Genomic DNA, 21,156 nt, shown 5'->3' on the forward strand with positions numbered 1-21,156 from the left:
ATTTCATTATTATTAATATTTCATTAAAGTAGTTTAGTTTCTTTTCAACTCATGAGTCTCTCTCATTCTTCTCTCACTTGGGAGAGAAGTTAGCATCTGTCGTTCGTTTTGGTGGCCAGTCCACGCAACCATTACAATAGATTATGACATAATACAGATTTGTCTTTCAATTATTATCAGTACATCCAGTCCAGATAGATATTACTGATTTTTTTTTTAATATTCATAATTTGTTCAGAACTTTCAGAATATATAAACACAATTTTTTTTAAAGGCCGGTTCTTTTTCTACCAGTAACTTAACTGCCAGGAGAGCTCTAAGAAATAAAGTTTGAAAGATTTTAATTTTTCATTTTTAATACTGTTAGAAGAAATGTGGATTTTAGTTCATTTATGTTAAACAATACAAGTAAACACCAAATAATTTCAGTTTCTTTGATTTTTTTTTTAGATTTTTGGCTGTACAGAGACTTTTTAATGAAGATGCCTGTGTACCTTAGTGATCCCTAATGCAGCAGCTCCAGCTGTAATATTTTCTGTTGTCCTTCAAGCTACTTGCATAATTCAAATGCTTAGAATTTTCATCTTTAAACAGTTCTGCATATTTTGAAGAAAAAAATATCCTTTTACCCTTTGGCAGCACAATGAATGGTCAAAATGGGCAAAACCCAGCTGTGATGGATGCACTCCTCCCATTTGAACTAACTTAACTTCTGTCCAGGCAGATTCTCAGCAAGTAGACCTAACCGAAGTCAATCCTGTTGTGTGAGGCTATCAGTGAGAACTCAGCACCAAACCCCCAAAAAACTCAGTTTGGCTGGAGACTAGGCTGATAAGTGGATGAAACTGCATTAACACAGCAGAAAATCTGACTACAGTTCAACCGCTTTACACTATATATATCTGCATCCATCAGGGCCCGTTGAGCTCTCTCTCCATAGCAGCTGGCTGTGCGGCAGTGATCTCCCCTTGAATAGTGGTGCTTCTCAAGGTTACCCCTCGAGGCTGAGAGATCCCTTACCTGATACCAGATATCAGTGGGTTGGTAAGTGGTATTTTTTGCATGAATATAACATTTAAGATACATTTGGTAAACTTAAGCAATAATCTTTGTAACCCACACTAACTTTAAGTATAGTAAATAGTAGAGTATTGACCGCTAATCCGTCTGTACTCATTAAATATTTTACATACCTAAATTTATTGATTACATCTCAAGAAACTAACTACTAGATCAGATGAGAGAGGTCTCTGACTCTTCCATGAGACCAGCCCACATACCAAGAATTTTTTTCCCCTCTCTCCATTGTGATGATTCTAATAATTTCTATAAACCCTCCTGAAACCCCACGTTTAACACTGATTATGATTCTTCCACAAGTCATGCCAAAGTTACTGAAATATCCTTAAGCATAACGGTCTTTTATTAGGAGGCAGGGACTGATTTTTATTCCTATCCTGTATTTGCGCAGTTCCCAGTACAATTAATGCTTTGTTTTTAACTGTTGTCCTTAAGGACTGCTGCATTAATACTGCTATTAATAACAACAGTAACAATAATAATATGCAAATAGTAGAAGGACTACTGCATTAATACTGCTATTAATAACAACAGTAACAATAATAATATGTAAATAGTAGTAATACAGAAAGTTTATTGTTGCAAGCAGTTTCCTGTAACTGTTCATAAATATCAAGCATTACTCCTTTTTACTGTTCTGTAAATATCCCCATAAATAAGAAGATGTATGCTGACAATGAGAACTGATGCCCACTGAAGAACTGTTTGTTGTTGTTGTTGCTCTGAAGTGCTAGTTTTTGAAATTATTTCTTCAGATATATCTCTTTCATGAGTGCTTATCAAAGGTGTTGACATAGTATCACCCAGTAATCCACAGGTTTATCATCAAATTCTGCAAAAAACTCACTTCAGTGAGATGTAGCAACAGTTTGAAGGTCATAATAATCTCTGAAGGTCAGTTTCCTGAAGCATGGTTCAGAGCTTTTGCTACATGCAGAGGTGAACTTGGTGTTTTGCTGCAAGCCTACTTCAATCAGGAGCTAACTTGTGAATAATCAAGAAATACTTCACAAATACTTCTAAACTCCACTTTCTTAATCCAAAGGTGTGATAGGGTGCAGCCAACCATGGTAATTCGACTTGGAACAAATTATTATCAGATAGAAAACATGTTGGTAGGCTGAAAGGTGCTGGAGACTTTAAAGACTTCAAATGTTTTATCAAATAGAATATGCACTTTTCTACTTGTCTCTTTTCCCAACTGTGTCATTTGTCGGTTGCAGCAGAGACATTTCTATTCAAGGCAAGTTAATAAATTGGAGGAGGGGGAGGGAAACACCACCCTCGACTAGCAACTCTATCCCCTAATTTCTACTACTCCCTAAAAATTTATGACTAATTTAGTTTATATCCTCTCACCGAAACACTGTGCGTGTAGATCTCTACCACGGTGTAATCTGTCCTTAGCCTGTATGTTTGATCTTTTAGCCTGAGGTAGTGTAGGGTGACCTCCTGAACAAACAGTATAAATTAGCTTACTAGAACAGAGATGGGAGCAATTAGGGATCAGTGAAAACATCAGCAGCAAACTTCTTTTATGTTGAAGTTGAGAGCCTTCATCTGCACTTGAGAAGTTTCTTGCATTTGTTTTTACCTTAGGCTGTATCTACACAAGCTTTTATCTCGTTTCGCCCAACCTCCACTCCCATTCACCACGGTTACTGACCAACATCTCAGTGTAACTCTCATAGAAGTGGTAAAGTCGATGCTCTGACATATCATCGGTACACAGAATAATCCCCAGACCATTCAGACCAGAAGAGACACCAGAAGGTCTCTATTGCAACCTCTACTCACAACGTGGTCAGTTCTGAGCTTAGATCAGTTTCCTCAGGGCTTCATAGACCTGGGGCTTGAAATCCTTCAAGTATGAAGAGATGATCAGAGCCTCTCTGCCCAACCTGTGCCACCACTTAATAATCCTTATAATGATTTCCACCACCCCCTTTTCTCCATTTGGAACCTCCTCTACTTCGGTTTACCAGTATTTTATCCCATCCTCCTACCAGGCACAGCTGTGAGGAATTGTGTTCTGTCCCCTTTTCAGGACACCTGTTACTCAGCAGGTGACATTATTCTCAAGACTAGCCTAGAGAGATATGGCTCCTCAATAACCAATTGCTCTCAGGTTTGTCCATAAGCAGAAAAGAATGGTATTGCAATGTATCTGAGAGGAAATTTGAGAGCAACACAAGAACACTTGTGAAGAGGACAGCCATTAAGAAAGTGGTTTTTTTTTTTTACTACCTGTCTAGAAATGAACTTGTTCAATAGCCTGAGCTCCATTATTTTTTTTTTCATTTTAAGAATAATAAGAATTAAATTGGGAAGGGATTAATTTAAGAAAGTTTAGCCTCTCTCTAAAAGGTTGTTTGTGTAGCTGTGCAGATATGACAATCTAACTGCATACGGTTACACTGACTTTTACACTGACTGCTGGCATAGTGGTAATTACAATCAGGTGGACTTTTAAGTTCAAAGCTGTAGGTAAGCTTTATCTCTTTAGTCAACTACAGTAGTTACGTTTAAGAACCTTCCCCCCTTCTTCGGTTTGGTTTGGTTTGGTTTGGTTTGGTTTTTTTGAGCAGGTTTGAGACACCGTGTAAAAAAGAGAACAAGAAAGCATACAGAATCATAGATGTTAGGCAAGAGGAATGCCTGTTGGAACATCTGCTCCATTTCTCTGTCAGGACAGGATTTTTTCCCATTTTATTCCCTGTGTAATTTTAAAGGTCAGATTTTAATTAAAAGTCTGCTTTACCTGTGCATGTAATTTCATGTCTGCATTTTCAACAGTTACTACTACAAATGCATTTAAAAAACAGGCCTTCTTGAGTAAAATTGGCAAATTAAGCATGTAAATTAAATTTGTTCGAGGAGTTTAGATTTGCACAAGGCACCTGTCCCACTTTGACTGTCCAATTGCACAAGGATTTTCTGAAGTTTCTACTCTTTCCTTGGATAGAAATGATACAAACCCATAAATTCTTATAATATCCCTACATTGTTATATTTCTTCCTTCCAATTTTTTGCTTTAACAACTTTGCTTTTCCCTGGTTTGTTTTTTTTGTTTTTTGGGGGTTTTTTTGTTTGCTTGTTTGGGTTTTTTTGTTCTTCAAATACTTGTAAGCTCAAGTACTTTAATGCAGCTGGTTTCTCTGCCAGAATGGGGATGGCAAAAATAATAATGAAAACAGAATAATAGGCCTACTTTGAACACAGTTGGAGATCCCGCCTACCCATATCTGACTGGTCTTTCAGGATAAATTATTCTCTTAGTTTTATACCTCCTTTAATTTTTTTCTGAATGCAATTTTTCTAGTTAATCAACAGAAATTAGTTGCTGTTCTGTTCAAAACTTGTGTAAAGGATACTAAGGGTTCTGTTCCTTCTGGGGCGCTACCACTCAGTCCTGATTAAATCACCATGGTAATAAAACAAAGGAACTTATCCTCTTGGTGTATTTCTCTTAATCAGTAGTGTATGATAGCTGATATTTCAGCAATCAATTAAATAGCTAACCGGGTTTACCAAGTGGACTAAATGTTACTGCAGCTGAATGATAGGCTGTGTATCTATAAGTACTGAGCAATCACCAAACTTCATCCAGGCATGAGACCACCAGTATAGGACAGAGATTGTAATTTATAAATAATAAATTTATAACATGCCCTGATAACAATAACCCTCTCTTCTTTTTAATGCTCTAAAATGACTTAAAACAACAAAACTACTCAAGGGGATTAATCTTCAAAGATGTTAAGATACTTAAAAGACTAATCCCTTTTGGTAGTAGAAATTTTCAGTTACAAATTAACTTTGATTTTTTGCTGTTCCTGCCATTGGAGTTTCAGCAACTGTGGTCTGTAAATGATAATTTCTAACCTGAACTTAGCAAACCATTAGGGACATTATTTAAAATAAAAACAGATTTTAAATGTTACTCTTTCACACAAATTCACCATAACTAACAAAAGCTAATTCTTTTATTGAATGCCCTGAATACCCTCTTTTTATTTCAGAAAAGGAAATCAGACCAAGATAATTCTTACCAGTACCTTGTTATTTTGATCCTCAGTGAAACAAGAAAGACGGAAAATGAAAGGATCAGCTATAATTTCTTAAGGCCAGTCCACTTATTTCAGGGAGGCCAGAATCCCAGCCCACGTTCAAAACATGTTTTTATTTTACTGTTGTATATCAGCATCTCCAAACTAGTTCATGCCCCCAAAATTCTTGAACTCTGCTTGCAGGTAACTGCAGTCAAATCTACATCCTTATAGCCTTGTAGAGTTAAATTAAGTGTGTAAGAGGTAGAACTTGGAAAAGCTCAGTCTCCCTGACCTGCAAATCTGTGTAGGGAGTACTTGACGTTACGTTCAACTCAGTAAGATCATCCCTTCAGTAGAGTGTCCCAATTAGTCAGCCTAGTAACCCCTGGATTAAATTTGAGCCTGAGGGTGAGCATGCTTGAAACTCTTTTTGGGCCCCCCAAATTATACCTCAATAGCTATGCTTTCTACTCTTGCAGACATCTGATAGGATGCACATTTTCTAGCCTTTCTAAATAACCTTATAAACTCCACCACTAGAGGATTAAATAGTTCAGAAAAGTGCATGGATTTTATAACCACAACAGTTGAGGGATTGAAATCTATACGTAATTTTAATCTTTTTTTCTTTTTTCTGAAAAAGAGAATTAGGGTACAAGATTAGAAGACTAGAAGCAGTCTATTCACAGATGTTTGAGAATGGTCTAAGAGCCAGAGCAATACTCTCTTGAGATCCAATTGAATGCCTTTCTTCTATATTGTATTTCCATGACTCTCAGCATCAGTTATTTCTGACTAAGAAACTCAAATACAACGAAGAAAATCTGAAAACACAAATGGGCTCTATAAGAATTCATTAACACAGAAATAATTAAAATTGTTGGAAAATGTGTATATTCACATCCAACAAGTGAAGTAAAGGTGTCTGCAAGTTTACTTTGTATTTTGGACATGTTGTTTAAGAATATTTAGGTTGACACTGCTGCCAAAAATGTAGCCTAGTCTTTCTCAATCCTAGTTATGTGCTCTTAGTCCCTATGTCCCACTCACCCACCAGTCCTCAGAACATAGCCCTAGTTCAACCACAACCATCAGAACTAAATCAAAAGAGACAGGTCAGGATGTGTGACAAGAGATAGAAAAGGAGGCTAAGACCAGCCTTTTCAGCAATACTCCCAAGTCAGATAAACTTCTTCTGCTTATGAGTGTAGGATACATTTTTTCCCTTCAGTTACCTCTAGTAAATTACTCCCAGTGGTGGCCAGCACAGTTGAAGAGCACCAAGATGCTTGGTGTTTCATTAATTAGCATGCTGGGGAGCCCTCCGGTGATGCATTGCCCTGCCAGAAGGCTCTATTCATGCCTGGATTTTTGTTTGGTTTGTTTTCACTCCTCATTTTTGGTGCTTGTCGGAAGTTATGAGAACTATGGGATTTTGGATCAAAATAAATCTTCCATAGTAATGTTTTGTTGCAAAAGATTCTACCAATATTAATGTGAAATGCACCAGAAAGTGTCAGGATTACAGAATCTTTTGACTCTCTGACCTCTTCCGCAATGTGGAGCTTTAGCCTCATAGATCACTAAAGCCATTTTGAGAAACAAGACGACCCTTTCTTATCAAGCTTATGCAGCCTTGTCCTGGACATTGAATAGGAGAAAAGCTCTGACTATATGTATAGCAATTGTAGAATGAAAGTGAACATGATCCATGATCGTATATTTCTATTATGAGTTTGGGGGGCAGAAAGGTGAAAGAAGAGTCTTGCAAAGTAGGGAACTAAAAACTGTTTCCCTAGCTGCACTATGTGGAGAGAAAGGACAGCTTCTGGAATTAAAAAAAAAGACCCTATAGTCCAGTTACCAGAATTCTGAGAGCTTTAGGACACGGATTTAGACATTCTTTTTAAGACAAAACACGTGGATTTTACCCTCCTGCAAGTGATCCAATTCTTTAAAGACACTGTGATTTTATTTTTTTTTCACCAATATAAGGGGCTTATGCTAAGTAAATTCTTAATTTTGTTACCTCAGTTAAAGGTGTTAAAGCTGGATGAGTTAATCTGTGTTTGTTGGTGTTACTAAACTTAGAGCAGAGTATTTTTGCTTCATCATTTTTCATTTGCCACTGCTTCTGAAAGGTCCTTTCCTTCTGAAGGCGATTTTTTTTGTTGGGTTTTTTGGGGGGGTTTTGGTGAAATAGTTTATTTATATTTGGTCTTTATACCCTTTTTCAGGTGTGAATATTGATTAGTAAGTCATCTTGATTTCCTTTCTTGCATCATAAACAATCATTTTAACTTCTTGCTCTTTTAGTGTGACAGATGTCAATTTGAAATGCAAAGGGAAGGGTGCATTTGGAGAAAAGAACAAGTAAATTCTGCCCAAAGTGTCATCTCTTCACTATCCAAGTAAATATGTAGCTCTTCCTTTGTTTTTAAAATGCCATTTCCCAAAACAGGTATTTTCAGCTCACTTAAAACTTCAGAGTTAGACATTTCACATAGTATTTCCAAAATTGCACAGACACTCCTCATCACGTGAGGATAGCGGGACAGCCAAGAAAATTGTCGAGCCCAAGAAAACTGCAAATAGGCTGTGTGTGGGTATGTGTCATTATTCATGCACCCTTATTTTTCTGAGGTGCATAAAGAATCAGACTGATAATTCCACAAGAGGCATATATAGGCAAAGGAAAATATTATCTCCTCCAAAGGGGAATATGAGTGATGCCCAGCACCAAAGGACCATTAGATGAGAAATAAGTGTGGAGAGAAAGAATGTGATAGAACAACTAATAACTGTGAGCTTTTCAAGGCTGTACTTAGGTTGGTAAAATTATCTTGAGGCTCAGCCTAAAAATTAGAAAAAGGACAGTGGTCTAACAGGAAAGATATGCTGTGCTCAGATGACTATGCTGTGCTCTGCTTGACAGGGCTGTGCCAGTGGTCTGATCCAGAATGACATCTTCTCCTTATAATCATGTATGGGGTGTCAAAATATAAATGTGCATGAAAGAAAACAGTGGATAATAGTCTAGAATGTCTTTAATTTTCCATGCAACCTGGGCTGTGTGATTTGCTTCATAATTACCCATGTTGTCTCAAAGCTGTGGACTTACTGAAAATGTGATACAGAAAATTTATCGTAGTGCTTTTTCCCTGTATCTCCTGTGGCAGAAAATATGTTTCTTTTTCAGTTTATCCTATTTTTAACACACATAGTACTTCCACAAAATTAAAAAAATTATGTAGAACATGAGAGAGAGATACAGAATCTGACTATCATCAGAAAGAAAGAGACAATAATATAAACCACTCACTTGGGGATGTTGGGGTCTAAAGCCCAGAACATCACCGTCAGATGTTGTATGTTTGCATATTTCCAAATATTACTTACATTGAAAATATTTAACATTCCAGCACATCAGGAGAGAACAAATAACAGCAAAGGGAAAAGAAATGTCTCCTTGCAAATAACATCTACGTAAAGAGGCATTCCCTTCAAATAAATTCAAAGGACTGTTGAGCCTCTATCACTATTAACTTTCTTAGACAAGGTCAAGGAAGTTAATATTTCCCTCTTTCTGGGGGTCAGTTCTGTCCAGCTTAGATTTCTGATTTGGAATCTGTAAAGTGAAAGAGAACAAAAATGAGAAATGAGTCATATTTTGTCAAACTGTCAGCTATCCAAGTACTATACTCACTATGCATACATGCTCATTACAGAATTATTAGCCTTTGGAAGATCAATTCTCCACAGTAATTCTGTCATTAGACACACCAAAATACAAATGAAATATTTATAGTTCCTGTAGTCACCTCTAGTTTTTAATTCTAGAACCAAAAAAGAACAGTATCTACGCTGCGTTTTCAGTCTTTCAACTACAAAGAGATACAGAAGAGTAAGCAATCCTGACAGAATGCACTAAGAGAGGAGATGCAGAGAAAGGGGTTGCCTAGTACCAGGACAAAGGCACTTCACTGATTGAAAAAGCTGGAGCACATATGAATTAGGTAGGTAGTGGGACCATAACAGTGATTGTGGAAGGAGAAACTTAGGCTGCCTTGCAAGAGAACAGAGGATTGTTGGGGCACTGAAATAGCCTTCTTGAAATTGAAATACCGAATAACATTCAGCATCAGTTACAATCAAACTTGTTCAGCATGCACAAATTAAGTCCTGAAGTTGCACAAAGTGTTTGAATGTAACAAAATATTTCATAGACTCAAAAATTAAATAAATTTTATTTTGCAATTTGACTTTTTAATAGAATAGAATTAATGGAACTCTAACTATCCCTCACTGTGAAGCAACCAGTAGCTTTCCTCACTAAACTCGCGATATCTGTGGTGTCTTCCCTCAATTCTGGCAGTTTCTAGTTGGACAAATCTCTGCTTAATTTGCTTCCACCAGACACTCCCATAATGTCTGGCCTCTTTGCAAGTTAAACCCAGTTTAACTTCAGTCGACTCTAGATGAATAAAAACCACAATGAAATCTCTGCATTTGCACCGTCACTTATCTTGCTATTACCCATCTTCTTTCAACAAAATCTATACTATTAAATGTCCAAACCTTATCATCTTCCTAACTCAAACCTTAGCACAAACTCAGCTAACTTATGCTTTGACACTAACAAATTAAATGCTTACATGGGATTTATTTGTAGCTACACTGCTCACTGCATCTCCTTTTGATGCAGCTCAACCAGCTAACATATCTTAAAATAAGCTGTTTTGTCTACACTAAAGTTTAAAGACATCTTGAGTATGCTAGAAAACACTTTCTAACAGCTCACCTTTAAATCCCCCTCAATGACTCTATCACAGTAAGACCATTGATAGCAGGATGTAAGATTGTGTTGGGAGATAAGGATTCAGCTAGCACTTCAATAAAGCTGTTGTGTTAGAGGAACCTCATCTGGAGCTATATTTGAGAAACTCCTGCTCATTTTATTATGCTTTGTGGAGCCAAAGCTTAATGTTAGGATACTGACTTGGCAGCTACTTAAAATGGAAATGGACTCCTAAGCTGAAAATGTTTCCAAAAATTATGCCAGATGGACAAAGCTGGTGGTGAAATAGTTCGTAAGATCTGAGGAAGGCAGATGGTCAGCAACTCTAATGGCTATACTAATGTATATATCGGATATACTCCAGGTATGGGGAGGCAAAGAAATTACCTACTGTCCCAGATCTTGTTTAAGTCAAAGGTTGAACAGGAACAGAGGTGTTTCATTGTGCTGAAAGGGATAAGACCCACCAATTTCTGTAACTAATAGGACATGCAAATGCAATGTAGTTACTTTGACATCTGACTATTACAAGCTCAGTCAAAGACACCATGCAGCCCAAGAGCCCTGTAACACTACATCTGAAAGGACAGGTGACCGTTTCCAGCTGAGATGTCTGGAAGCCGTTTTCTGTGGACGCCCATTGCAAAGCTGAGACACACACCTTTGGAATGTGTAACAAAAAATCTTTATTGCTTTTTTGCCTGACTTCAGTAAGCCCTAATGGGGCAAATATCTGAATGAGATAAATCAGAATCGTTTAAGGCACATTATGGAACAACACAATTGTTTTCTTTCAGAGAAACACATGTATTTGGAGAAAATCTTGTTTCTTTGAGTCAACAGTTGCAAAGTTGACGTATGTGTAAGTTGTGATGAAAGTATGAATCACCAAATGTATAAATGAAAGTCAAAAACTTTAAAATTACTGTTCTTGCTGATTTTATTTTTTGTCAGACAAAATGAAAAGCATAGTAACCAGTACACAGACACATTAAATAATGAGTACGGATCAGCTAGAACCAAAAGAAGTACACATAAGTACAATAAGCTTCATAAAGAGGTGAAAAGTCTCAACTATTAACTAAGTACAGTCAGGCACAAGTAAAGTCGATGAGAATAGTAGGGATGCACAGGATTCCAGACAACTAATGAAAACACACTATAAAATGAGCATGCCATAGTTTTCAGCACAATGTTGGCAAACGAGTAGCCAGAAGGGAACCACCGCACCTCCCAAACTAGGTTATTTTACACAACATGAGAGAGAGATGGGACCTCAGATGAAGTCGGAGACAAGCAAAAGTAATAAGCACGGCAGAAAATAAGAGCTATGCAGATATAGAATGGCACAGAGTGAAAGCAATCCAGCAGAGGGGAAAATGTTTACCATGTGTGAAAATGCTGAGCACTTCTTTTGCATATGCGAGCTAAACAATCACAAACCTTCAAAGCATGAATATAGACAAACATAGAAACTGACACTGAGCAGACCACTGAATTGTTTTGGGCTTCTGTACAAACCACAGAAATGGAGGCAGATGAAATGTTCATCACATTACCTATGGAGAAGCTTAAAAGGCCATAAAAATCAATATTAACAGAGAAACATTAATGTGTTTCACATCAGAATCAGCAGAGAGAAAACACTAGATAAGGAAACTGAAAGCATATGGGATCCACCAAACTGGCAAAATACAGAAGCTCCCCCTTCAGGCAGCCAGAATAGGCACATATTGACTCAAAAGGAACTTAGTAGAATTTTTAAAAATACTTTGTAAAATTGACCAAACTTCATAAATCTTAAAGAGCTACTCAGATGAAAATCATGCCAATAGAATCAACATAGACCTAATAGAAATGATCATTAAAAGGAAAATAAAATTACAGATGTGTTTTAAAGAAATGGGTGTGTTCTAAGTTATTGTACAAAGAATGAAAAATCACTGAAGGACCACAAGAAGGTATGAAACATACTTTTGCAGAATGATGAAGAAATGGTTGTAGAATCCAGTTACATGAAGGATGGTGCTGAGAACAAAACAGATTCCTCTCTTTATACTGTCTTTCTCATACCTTATTGACTGCCATTTCTCTTCTACTGGCAGTAGATCCAGCTGAGAAATTGAGTGTTATTGGCAAAACTAGAAAAGTGTTTTGAAAGGCCAGGAGTCTTCCACAAGCCCCAAGTGAGGCTGTGGCATGACTACTTATCATCTACTGAGTTGGAAATACAGACCACGACTGATTCACATTCTAACAGCCCCACAAAACCAAGCAACTATTATGAATCCAAATATCTAAGTGAAGACAGTCAGTCATGCAAGCTTGCATGTTCAAATTGAGCTCTTTAAGTCATTTGTGGGAGGAAAACATTCTTGTTCTCGAAAGCTAAGAAAGTAGGTATCACTCTGTTCTCTCTGCAGTCACCAACAGATTGCAATGATGATCTACAGGTCTGCAGGTCTGTCATTTTTTTTGCTACCAAGTATGCACCTATCTCTGAAGGTTCTTGAACATGCTGTTTGTGTAGCTGCCATAAATGACCTGGATGATGATGATGATGATGATTATTATTATTATTGTTGTTGTTACTATATTTATTTTTTTTATTTTTATTTAATTCCAATTTTAACTTCTGTGACTTTCTCATACATGATGGTGGTAGCCCAGGAATGAAACGCTGACTCCCTCTGGGGTCATATGAAGTTAGAGATCACTACATATGCAGAAAACAGGAACACACTGTAACATAATAGTGAGACAACCTAATCTCATAGGGACAAATGTGAGACAATCTGCAGGGGTGGAATTTCAGGAGGAATTTCCCTGTGGAACTAATGCCTCAGCTGCAGACCAGAACCATGAAGCAAATACGTTTGAAGAAATAAATAGCCATAGATACTTGGACTTTCACAAACCACAGCTGACACTAGCTGGGGAAGTCTGAACATATCTACTGGAGTGGTTGCCGTAAAAAAGATATCCCCCTTGGATGTCACTGTCCAGCATTTATTCTGATACTTGATCATGGTAGGGTTCCCCAACTTACCATATAGGTAGAAAAACACTTCTTTTCTCCTACTGCGAGGCCTTGAAATTCATAAATAGGAAGAAATTCTATTTGCAGGACATGATGTACCACCATGGGAGATATTCCTGCTAGTGAAGTGAGGTCTGCTTACCACAAATATAATCAAAAAGTCTACCTTGGCTTACCAATAAAGACTGGTAATTTTACCTTTTTGCAGGATTTTGGCCTGGAAAGGCTCTATGTACTCAGGGTCAGGTACTTGTTCTAAAAAAAAAAAAAAAAAAAAATACAGATTTTTATAGCTGAACAAAAGTGAAGAAAACAAATAAAAGAATGTTCTCAAGTCAAATTTTCCTTGAGGTTTTTCATTGATGGGATGCAGCAAGTGAGATAGCTCTACGCCTGAGTACCAAGGAATGAGATAACACTCCATGGAACTGCTGGTTGCAGATGTCAGCTGTCAGGTAAGAACCTTAATCAGAGAACCTTTTGCTTGTAGAAAAGTCTACTAAACTGGCTACAAGGAAATCTTCATCAGTGCCTGATTTCTTTGAACAAACTCATATATGAATTATCTATTTTCCAGACCTTCAAAAAAATGCATATTTGAAACTCAGGCTAAAGTATCATCATATTGGATATTCACAAAATTTCAAATCTATTTGCTATTAATAAGTAGTTTAAAGTCAGACTAGATTTATGTTTTTCATTCCTCCTAAAGTCTGTGAAGGCAGTAGTTAGCCCCAGGCCTGTAACCAGGCCTTCTTTCATCCAGAAATTTGAAAGACTTTCTCCTAATTCTTCCACTCCTTTTAACAAACTGAATCAGGATCTGGGAAGGGTGCACTAGTATGCTTTTCCTTCAAAACTAAGGAAAGAGAAAGAGGACTAAGTCTCTGAACCCTAATGGACCAGCAGAATAGGTTACTTGTAGGATAAAATCAGTCAGGTATGACACAGCAGTCAGGCAGAGGACAGGTGATTAAAAAATGACCAGTCCTCTCAGACTTCAGTGTAGTTCAGCGTCTGTTCTGGATGAAGTATTAGGTGAGCAGTTATATGTGAAACAACTCACTTTAAAACCAAACCAAACCAAAACAAAACAACATACAACCTTGTTATCCTTGTGATTATTCTGTGGCTTTAATACAGAAGGGATCCTTGAGAAGGCATGCACAGGCTGGAATCTGTCTTCTTGATCAGCTGTGAATTCTATCACACCAGGAGGCCTCAGCTGCCACAGAGTGTGCATTAAAACTGCAACATTAGTTATTCTGCACAAGGGAGAAAAGGCAGAGTTGAATACATCTCTCTTCACAAAAAAAAATGATCCCCTCAGCTCCTCTGCCTTATGATTTGACGTTCACAGTGGACATGGAATATCAAAGAATGATCATGTTCCAGTGACACAGAAGAGAGTGCCTAAAGCGTATTTCAGCAAAGGAGAGAATCTGTCCCAGAATTTACTTCCTTGGGTGCCACGTTCAGCACGTGGCTATCCAGTCAAGTGGATGCTTGTGTGAACTGCTGTAACAATTGGCACACAGTCGGCAACACACACAAAGTGTGATGCCAACAACAAGCAGCGTTCATGGGCCATGCTCAAAAATTTCTATTGAACGTAACTAGAGGAACACCTGTGTTAAACAAGATCTAGCTCATCCAGGGTGAAAATCTCCTATTCAACATGCACTGAAAAATTCATTGAAGCTTGAGAGACTGGAAAGGGGCACTTGTTACCTTTATTGGATGAAAGCAGTACTTTCAAGGTCATAAGTGTTCTCTTTTACCTGAATCTAAATGGAAGAACTTCTTATCAAAGGACATTGATCTATGACTGCAAAATCATTTTCTTTGGCTAGAAATGAAACACTTCCTCAAGGTATGTTTTCCTCAGCTACTTTGCCTATTTTATTCCTTATGATACCCCTTACTGTGATCGGACATGACCAAGAGGATTTAAAAGAAACTGGCTGTAATCTCCTGCACTCTCCAGGCTCCTAGCTGGACTCTTAGCACCCTAGAAGAGGAAGGCAAGGTGCAGCACCATGCAGAACCTCCAGCATGATCCAGTATAGTGGGAGGGCTCTTCCCCATTTATATTAGGCGTGTGAGTGCTCTGTAGTGTGCAGTACTTTCCACATTTTTGCCTGATGTGAAAAAACACGCCAGCATCACAGAATGTTAACATTTCTTCCTGAGCTTTGAATTCTGTGGATTTTTTTTTCCCTCTGGGGTAATCAGGCATTGTTATCATCTACTACGTCAGAAACAGGAAAAATTTTAAGTATCGTCAGCCACACATTCTTGTTGTCCTCAGAGTAGTTGTGTAAGCATCTTAGCATGATAATAATTATTATTATCCATTAATAAAGGAAAAAGTAATATACTGCTGACCATATGAAAAAGTTTGTTGGTTTGTTTCCCATTCCAGGAACAGAAAGCTCTCTATTCCTTCACTGGAGGAAGGGCTTAACAGTTTTCTGCACCCACTGTTTTCTATGGTCCACAAACAAGAGAAGAGATGTTTTTGAATATCCCTCTTGTATGGACTGATGACTGGTCCAACAACAACAAAAATACAAACTGCTTTCCATGCAAGATTTCCATGCCAGTGCATTCTCACATCCCCTTCCTACCTCTTGATCAAAGATTACATTATATAAATAAAATATATAAAAATAGTATATAAATAAAAAACATTATATAAAAAATATAGATTGGTTCTATGCAGTACATTATATCCCCATCTTTATCATCAGTATCATTTTTCCCAAGATGCAGCTAAAAAAATGTGTGCCTTCTGCTTACATGTAGAAGTGGGCAACCTGATTAAGAAATCTGCCAAACAGAATTTCTTTTTATTGTATTTGGCACGACATCACTCAGCAACTCATCTTTGATCAGGTTCTGCCACTGTCAGTGGCTGACAGAGACTGCTTTATCACTAGTGTCTAGAAATAGGAAGTGAATGCTCCTAATCTAGCTAGCATCAAGCATGGTTGGCTTGATAAACCCTTTCTGCCTGTGCCTGGGTTCCCCCCTACAGTCCAGGTCTGGTCAGAATCTGTGTCTTCTTTTAGAAAACAATTTCTACCTCTACTTATTACAAAATGAAGTTTTTATGGGAGACCAGAGTGCTTTCAATATATCAGAGACCCATGAACCTGAGAAGACCCTGAAAATACAGTTGCTGGGTAATGATCCAGCCTATGGCTGATCCACCAAATTCCAGTGCTCTCCTCTTTCTCCTCATGACAACCCCACAGGATGTCCCTGTGGACCTGGAAGGAGACAAAAAGAGAAGATAGACATTGCAGCAGGAGTAATTTTAAATGCCATAGCTCTTTAGCAGATAAAACAGCTGTTTGTGAATTGGATTAAAAAAAACCAAACAAACCAACACTTCTCCTGAATTCCTTGCTAAACTAGGAGAATGTCCCATCAGGTCTTGAAATCTAGAGACTAATTTTATTCCCAGCCCCATTTAGTGCTGTTCAGTGTGTTTCGTTGACAGCAGTTAGACACCACAGTGCAAGAGGAAGATTACAGAGTTTTCTCGGACAATGTAAGGAAGTAATGGCTCTTAGCAGACCTAGTCCTGGCCATAAATAATCTATGCCACATGTTCCCTGTAGGTAAAATGTACCTCAATGAAGTAATTATTGAGTATTGATAACATATTACTTATTAAAAGAGCTGTTCTGAATTGCCTTTATAGTCTTTGAATGTGTATAAGCCTACATATATATACACAATATAAACACGCATATGCTATACATAGGTTCTCTGTGTTAATTTATAGAACTAGATATTAATAAAGCCAGCCTTTCATTGACATTCCTCTGAATACTTCTGAATACTTACCAAATTTGCTATGATTTACTTCTAAGTTTCCAAACTCTTGAAACCTTAATTAAAAAAGTTACCAATACAATCCCTAAATCAATAAATTAAATTAAAATTGAGCCATAAAATCAAGATAGGCTGCGTGTTTTGGAAGGAAGAGTACCAGACAGAGCTCTTTGAAAGTCTCATGAAACTCTTAATTTCAGCTAAAATTTAGAACTTCAACTCCTACTAGTTATTGAGCTTCTTAATAAAATCCTTAGTTTTCAAATATAAGAAGAATTTATTTATTTTTTTATTTTTTAAATCAGTAGAATATTATGCTAAGTTGTTTGTTACTTAGGGTAGCAATTTCTGGTGCCTGTTAACCCATGGTAACATCTGGCTTCTTGGCAGGTTCTGTGGACAACTGGCAGCTTAGGACTAACATGTCTGTCAGACGGTAAAGCGGCTGCTGATGGGCTATGCCTGCATCATTTCCCCAGATGTCTTTCTTTTTAAAATTACCGTTAACTCAATGAAATCTGTACATCTGTTTGTAAACAGATTACCATGTACTTTTATGAAGTAAGGATGACAGAGGGATTTTTCTATAATTGACTTTTCTGTAATTTTTCTGATGAATTGTCATGATTAAAGTTATCCTTGTGCTATATTTTATTTCAGTTAAGATAGGTTTTGCTTTATGATGTATCAATTTCATTTGCTCTGTTTTCATTTTTTGAGGTTATTCATTTTTTCCTAAGTGTTTAAGGGTAACACGTTTAAGGGTAACACAGAAATGGATGTATTCTAAGTCTATAGAATCAGTAAGGTGTTGGACACCCCGGTTCCTTTGAAAGTGGAATGAAAGAAAAAATAAATAATTTGGAGTCCTACATGGGCATTTCAGCTTGTTCGTGCTCCAGAGCTAGAATATGATTACTCATCCATGTGTTTGATGTTGAATTGTATGCTGATGAATGGCGTATTTGGCTGTCTGTTACAAAACTTAACGCTGTCGTCGAAGCATTGTTTTCCAGTTTCCTCTAGGCGGTAACCTTTAGTGCAGTGAGGGATCTTTAGCCCACCTCACTCTTGAAACACTTTTTTTTTTTTTCTCTAATGTGGATACCATTAACTTACAATATAATTTTCAACCCACACATTTAGACTATTAAAGCAGTTGGTGAAAAATAATGTGACCTTCCTTCTTACACACCATGTGGAAATCACCACAGGAACAGATCACTGAACCAAAGACATGCAAACAGTGCTGGACACTTGCCTTTTCAAAAATCTGTACCTGAGGTCAGTCAGCAGCTTTGCCAGTTGATAGTATGTAGCCAGACAGCATGAGGTGTAAACCAGCTGAGATGCAACGGTAGTGACCTTTAGACAGTGTATTGGATTTAGTTCATTTGTCTTAATGGTCATTGAAAAAGGAATGGTGAAAAGGCACCAAATGAGCACTAGCATCTCAAAATGAGGTGCGAAGAAAATTATTACATCCTTGCTTTATTCAGAAAGCACTCTTTTTAGTCAATCTTTTGTCATTTCTATTCAAACATTTAAATAAAATACAAAATAAAGACAACAAAAATCCTCTTTTCCATCCCCGAAAGCAAAAATTATTGTGTGACACTAATATGGATCTCTTCTGCCAGTTCCTAGTGGTTGCCAGGTTGATGGAGCACTGAAATTTGAGAGGCAAAAATGTACTGTACTAACTCCATTTCTTGAATTCCACGAAACGTTCGGGGGGGGAAATTGCTACCTAAAAGAACTGCCTAGGGTGTTGACAAATCGTATTGGTAAAGCTCATTAGTCTAATAATGCTATATTTGGCTACAGAAATAGAAAAATAGCTCTCTGACTGGCATTAAGTGAACTAGTTGCCTAGGAGAAATACTATGGCTTGCTTTCCTATCTATAGGTAGAATCAAACAGCTCTGAGTTGGATACTGAAATTCCCAAACTATGAATAGCACTTGCAAAGGAACACTTCCAGCTATACCTTCTTTGCTGACATATATTTAGAAACATTTAGTCTCAAGAGTTACTTTGACATTCTCCTACTGCTTTTAAATGTGATATGAGCAGCTACAAATTTTTACCTTTCTGATTATTTTTTTTTTCTGTTTTTTTTTTTTTTTTTCTTTTCTTGTTTATGGAATAAGGACAGTTGCTTAGGAAAGCATTCAGCTGTACCTTGATCCACATAAACTTTTTGGCCCTATTTACAAGTACAATATAGATCCTCAGTGATAAGATTCTGATACTATTTGCATTCATAAAGATAACTTACATAGCAATTTTCATATTCAGACCACAGGTAGGTATTAATTGTTTGACAGTTTTAAGAAAGTTCTCAGAACTAATCTTCCTAAATAAAGGCATCATAAATATCAGAGGCATATGGCTCTCACTTAAGCGACGGCTTTGACCTTTCTGTCCTTTTTAACTGCGTCCAGTAATTTTTTGTAGTAAAGACTTGTGGAAAAAAATCCCTCTCAAAAGCCCAGACTGTTCTGAACTCATTAACCTTTTGACTTTTTCAACAAAGCATAAATAAGCCATTGATTTGGAGCAGTTATTGCTTTTTTCACTTATAGTTATCTTAGTAAATCCGATACTAAGTTTTTATTACACCAGAATAATGAAAAAGCATTCTTCCCAAATTCCATACAAGTACAACTCATTAATAAATGAATTGACTGTTTTGTTTGAAAACTTGTTAGAAATGTAAAACATTGCACTATCTTACAAAGCAGTAACCTAACTAGTCAGCTAGTGTTTGCTTTGGGTTCAGCATTTGTAACTCGCACCAGTGAGGCTCACTCATTTCTTCAGAGTGAAGTGATACCTTGCCCAGAACTTAAATCCAAAAATTCACATTGTTGGGTGTTGTAGGTGTTGTTCAACAGGAAATGCTGGGATTTGCAGCTTAGGGTTGTCAAAGATGAACATAAAAAATTAAGGACTTGAATTTGAACCTGACAATAAAACAGAAAGTATATAAAGACTAATTTCACCCTACACTTTATCTGAACTTTGTGGTCCTAAAAGTCATGTAAAAAATAAATGTAAACTAAAAATTAAATGTAAAACTAAAAATTAATGTAAAATAAAAAGATTTTTCCAGTAATATTTCCCCAGACTACTTTGAATAGCGCTTAAATTCTCAGTGTTTGGACATTCTTTCTTTCACCTGCAATCCAGAAACATAAAATAAAGAATAAGAAAAGGAATAGTAAAACATTTCTTTTAACTTAAAGGAAAACATTCATCTGCTTTTGATTCACATTTTAGATAGAGATTGATTGATATAATTTTAGCTAACCCCCTTCTTTACATCTTTTATATACTATCTACTCATGAAATCAAAAATTACAGTTATTCAGAATAATTATAAAAAAAAAAAAAGCATAGAACGCATTGCTTGGTTAGCTACTGAGCCCATATATATGCAGGTGTGGTTGTCAGATATATTAAATGAATGATAACACTGTATACTGTTTTTATACTGAAGTGTTCTACTATAGACTGAGATACATTCTCTTCTGCTTCTTTAAAGATGTCAAGAGTGTTGCATTGTAAGCCATGCTCTTTCACTCCTTTCCCCAGTTTCAAAAGAACTGGAAATGTCACCCCCAGGGAAGTTTGGTCTTAGGGTTTTTTTTGGTTGGTTGGTTGGTTGGTTGGTTGGTTGGTTTTGGGGGATACTCTGCAGACGACTTATTTATCATACTGTAATATAAAGGAAAGATTAATAAAGCTCTGTGTTACCATCATTCACTGGCTATTACAGGAAAAAAAAATCTAATTAAATTGGACCTTAAAAAATATTCTTTCTACTCTCAATTCTGCAAATTTTTTTCCGTCTTAGTTTCTCATGCCATGACTTCATTGAAATGAAATTTCTTTCTCAGATCAAATCAGAACACTCTCAGGCTTTGGTGTTTGTTAGTTTTATTTTGTCTTCACTGAAAAGAAAATATTTTTCTTAAAGATTAATTTTTCCCCTCCATGCACAGATAACTCTAATTGGTAATTGCCTCCCTAAAAAGGGCTTTCCTGATGGCTTCTCTGCTTGGGGAAGATGTTCAAGTTTAACTAGTGCTTAATTAAAAAAGAAAAAAAGTTAAAACAAATATATAAATTGGTTAAAATTCCTGTCTGATTTAAATGTTATTTAACCAGCTATTTCTTTTATTGTAACCTCTTTTCAATTTTTAAATCCTAAGATTTTTAATAGTTTTCACTTGAAATACCCATCCAGATCATGATTCCAATAAATTATTGGTAGTGGATATCTAGGAAAAGAAAATGAAATTGACATGACATGAATGACATGAATTTCCTC

This window comes from Rissa tridactyla, chromosome Z, assembly GCF_028500815.1.
Source record: "Rissa tridactyla isolate bRisTri1 chromosome Z, bRisTri1.patW.cur.20221130, whole genome shotgun sequence".
Classification (NCBI taxonomy): Eukaryota; Metazoa; Chordata; class Aves; order Charadriiformes; family Laridae; genus Rissa; species Rissa tridactyla.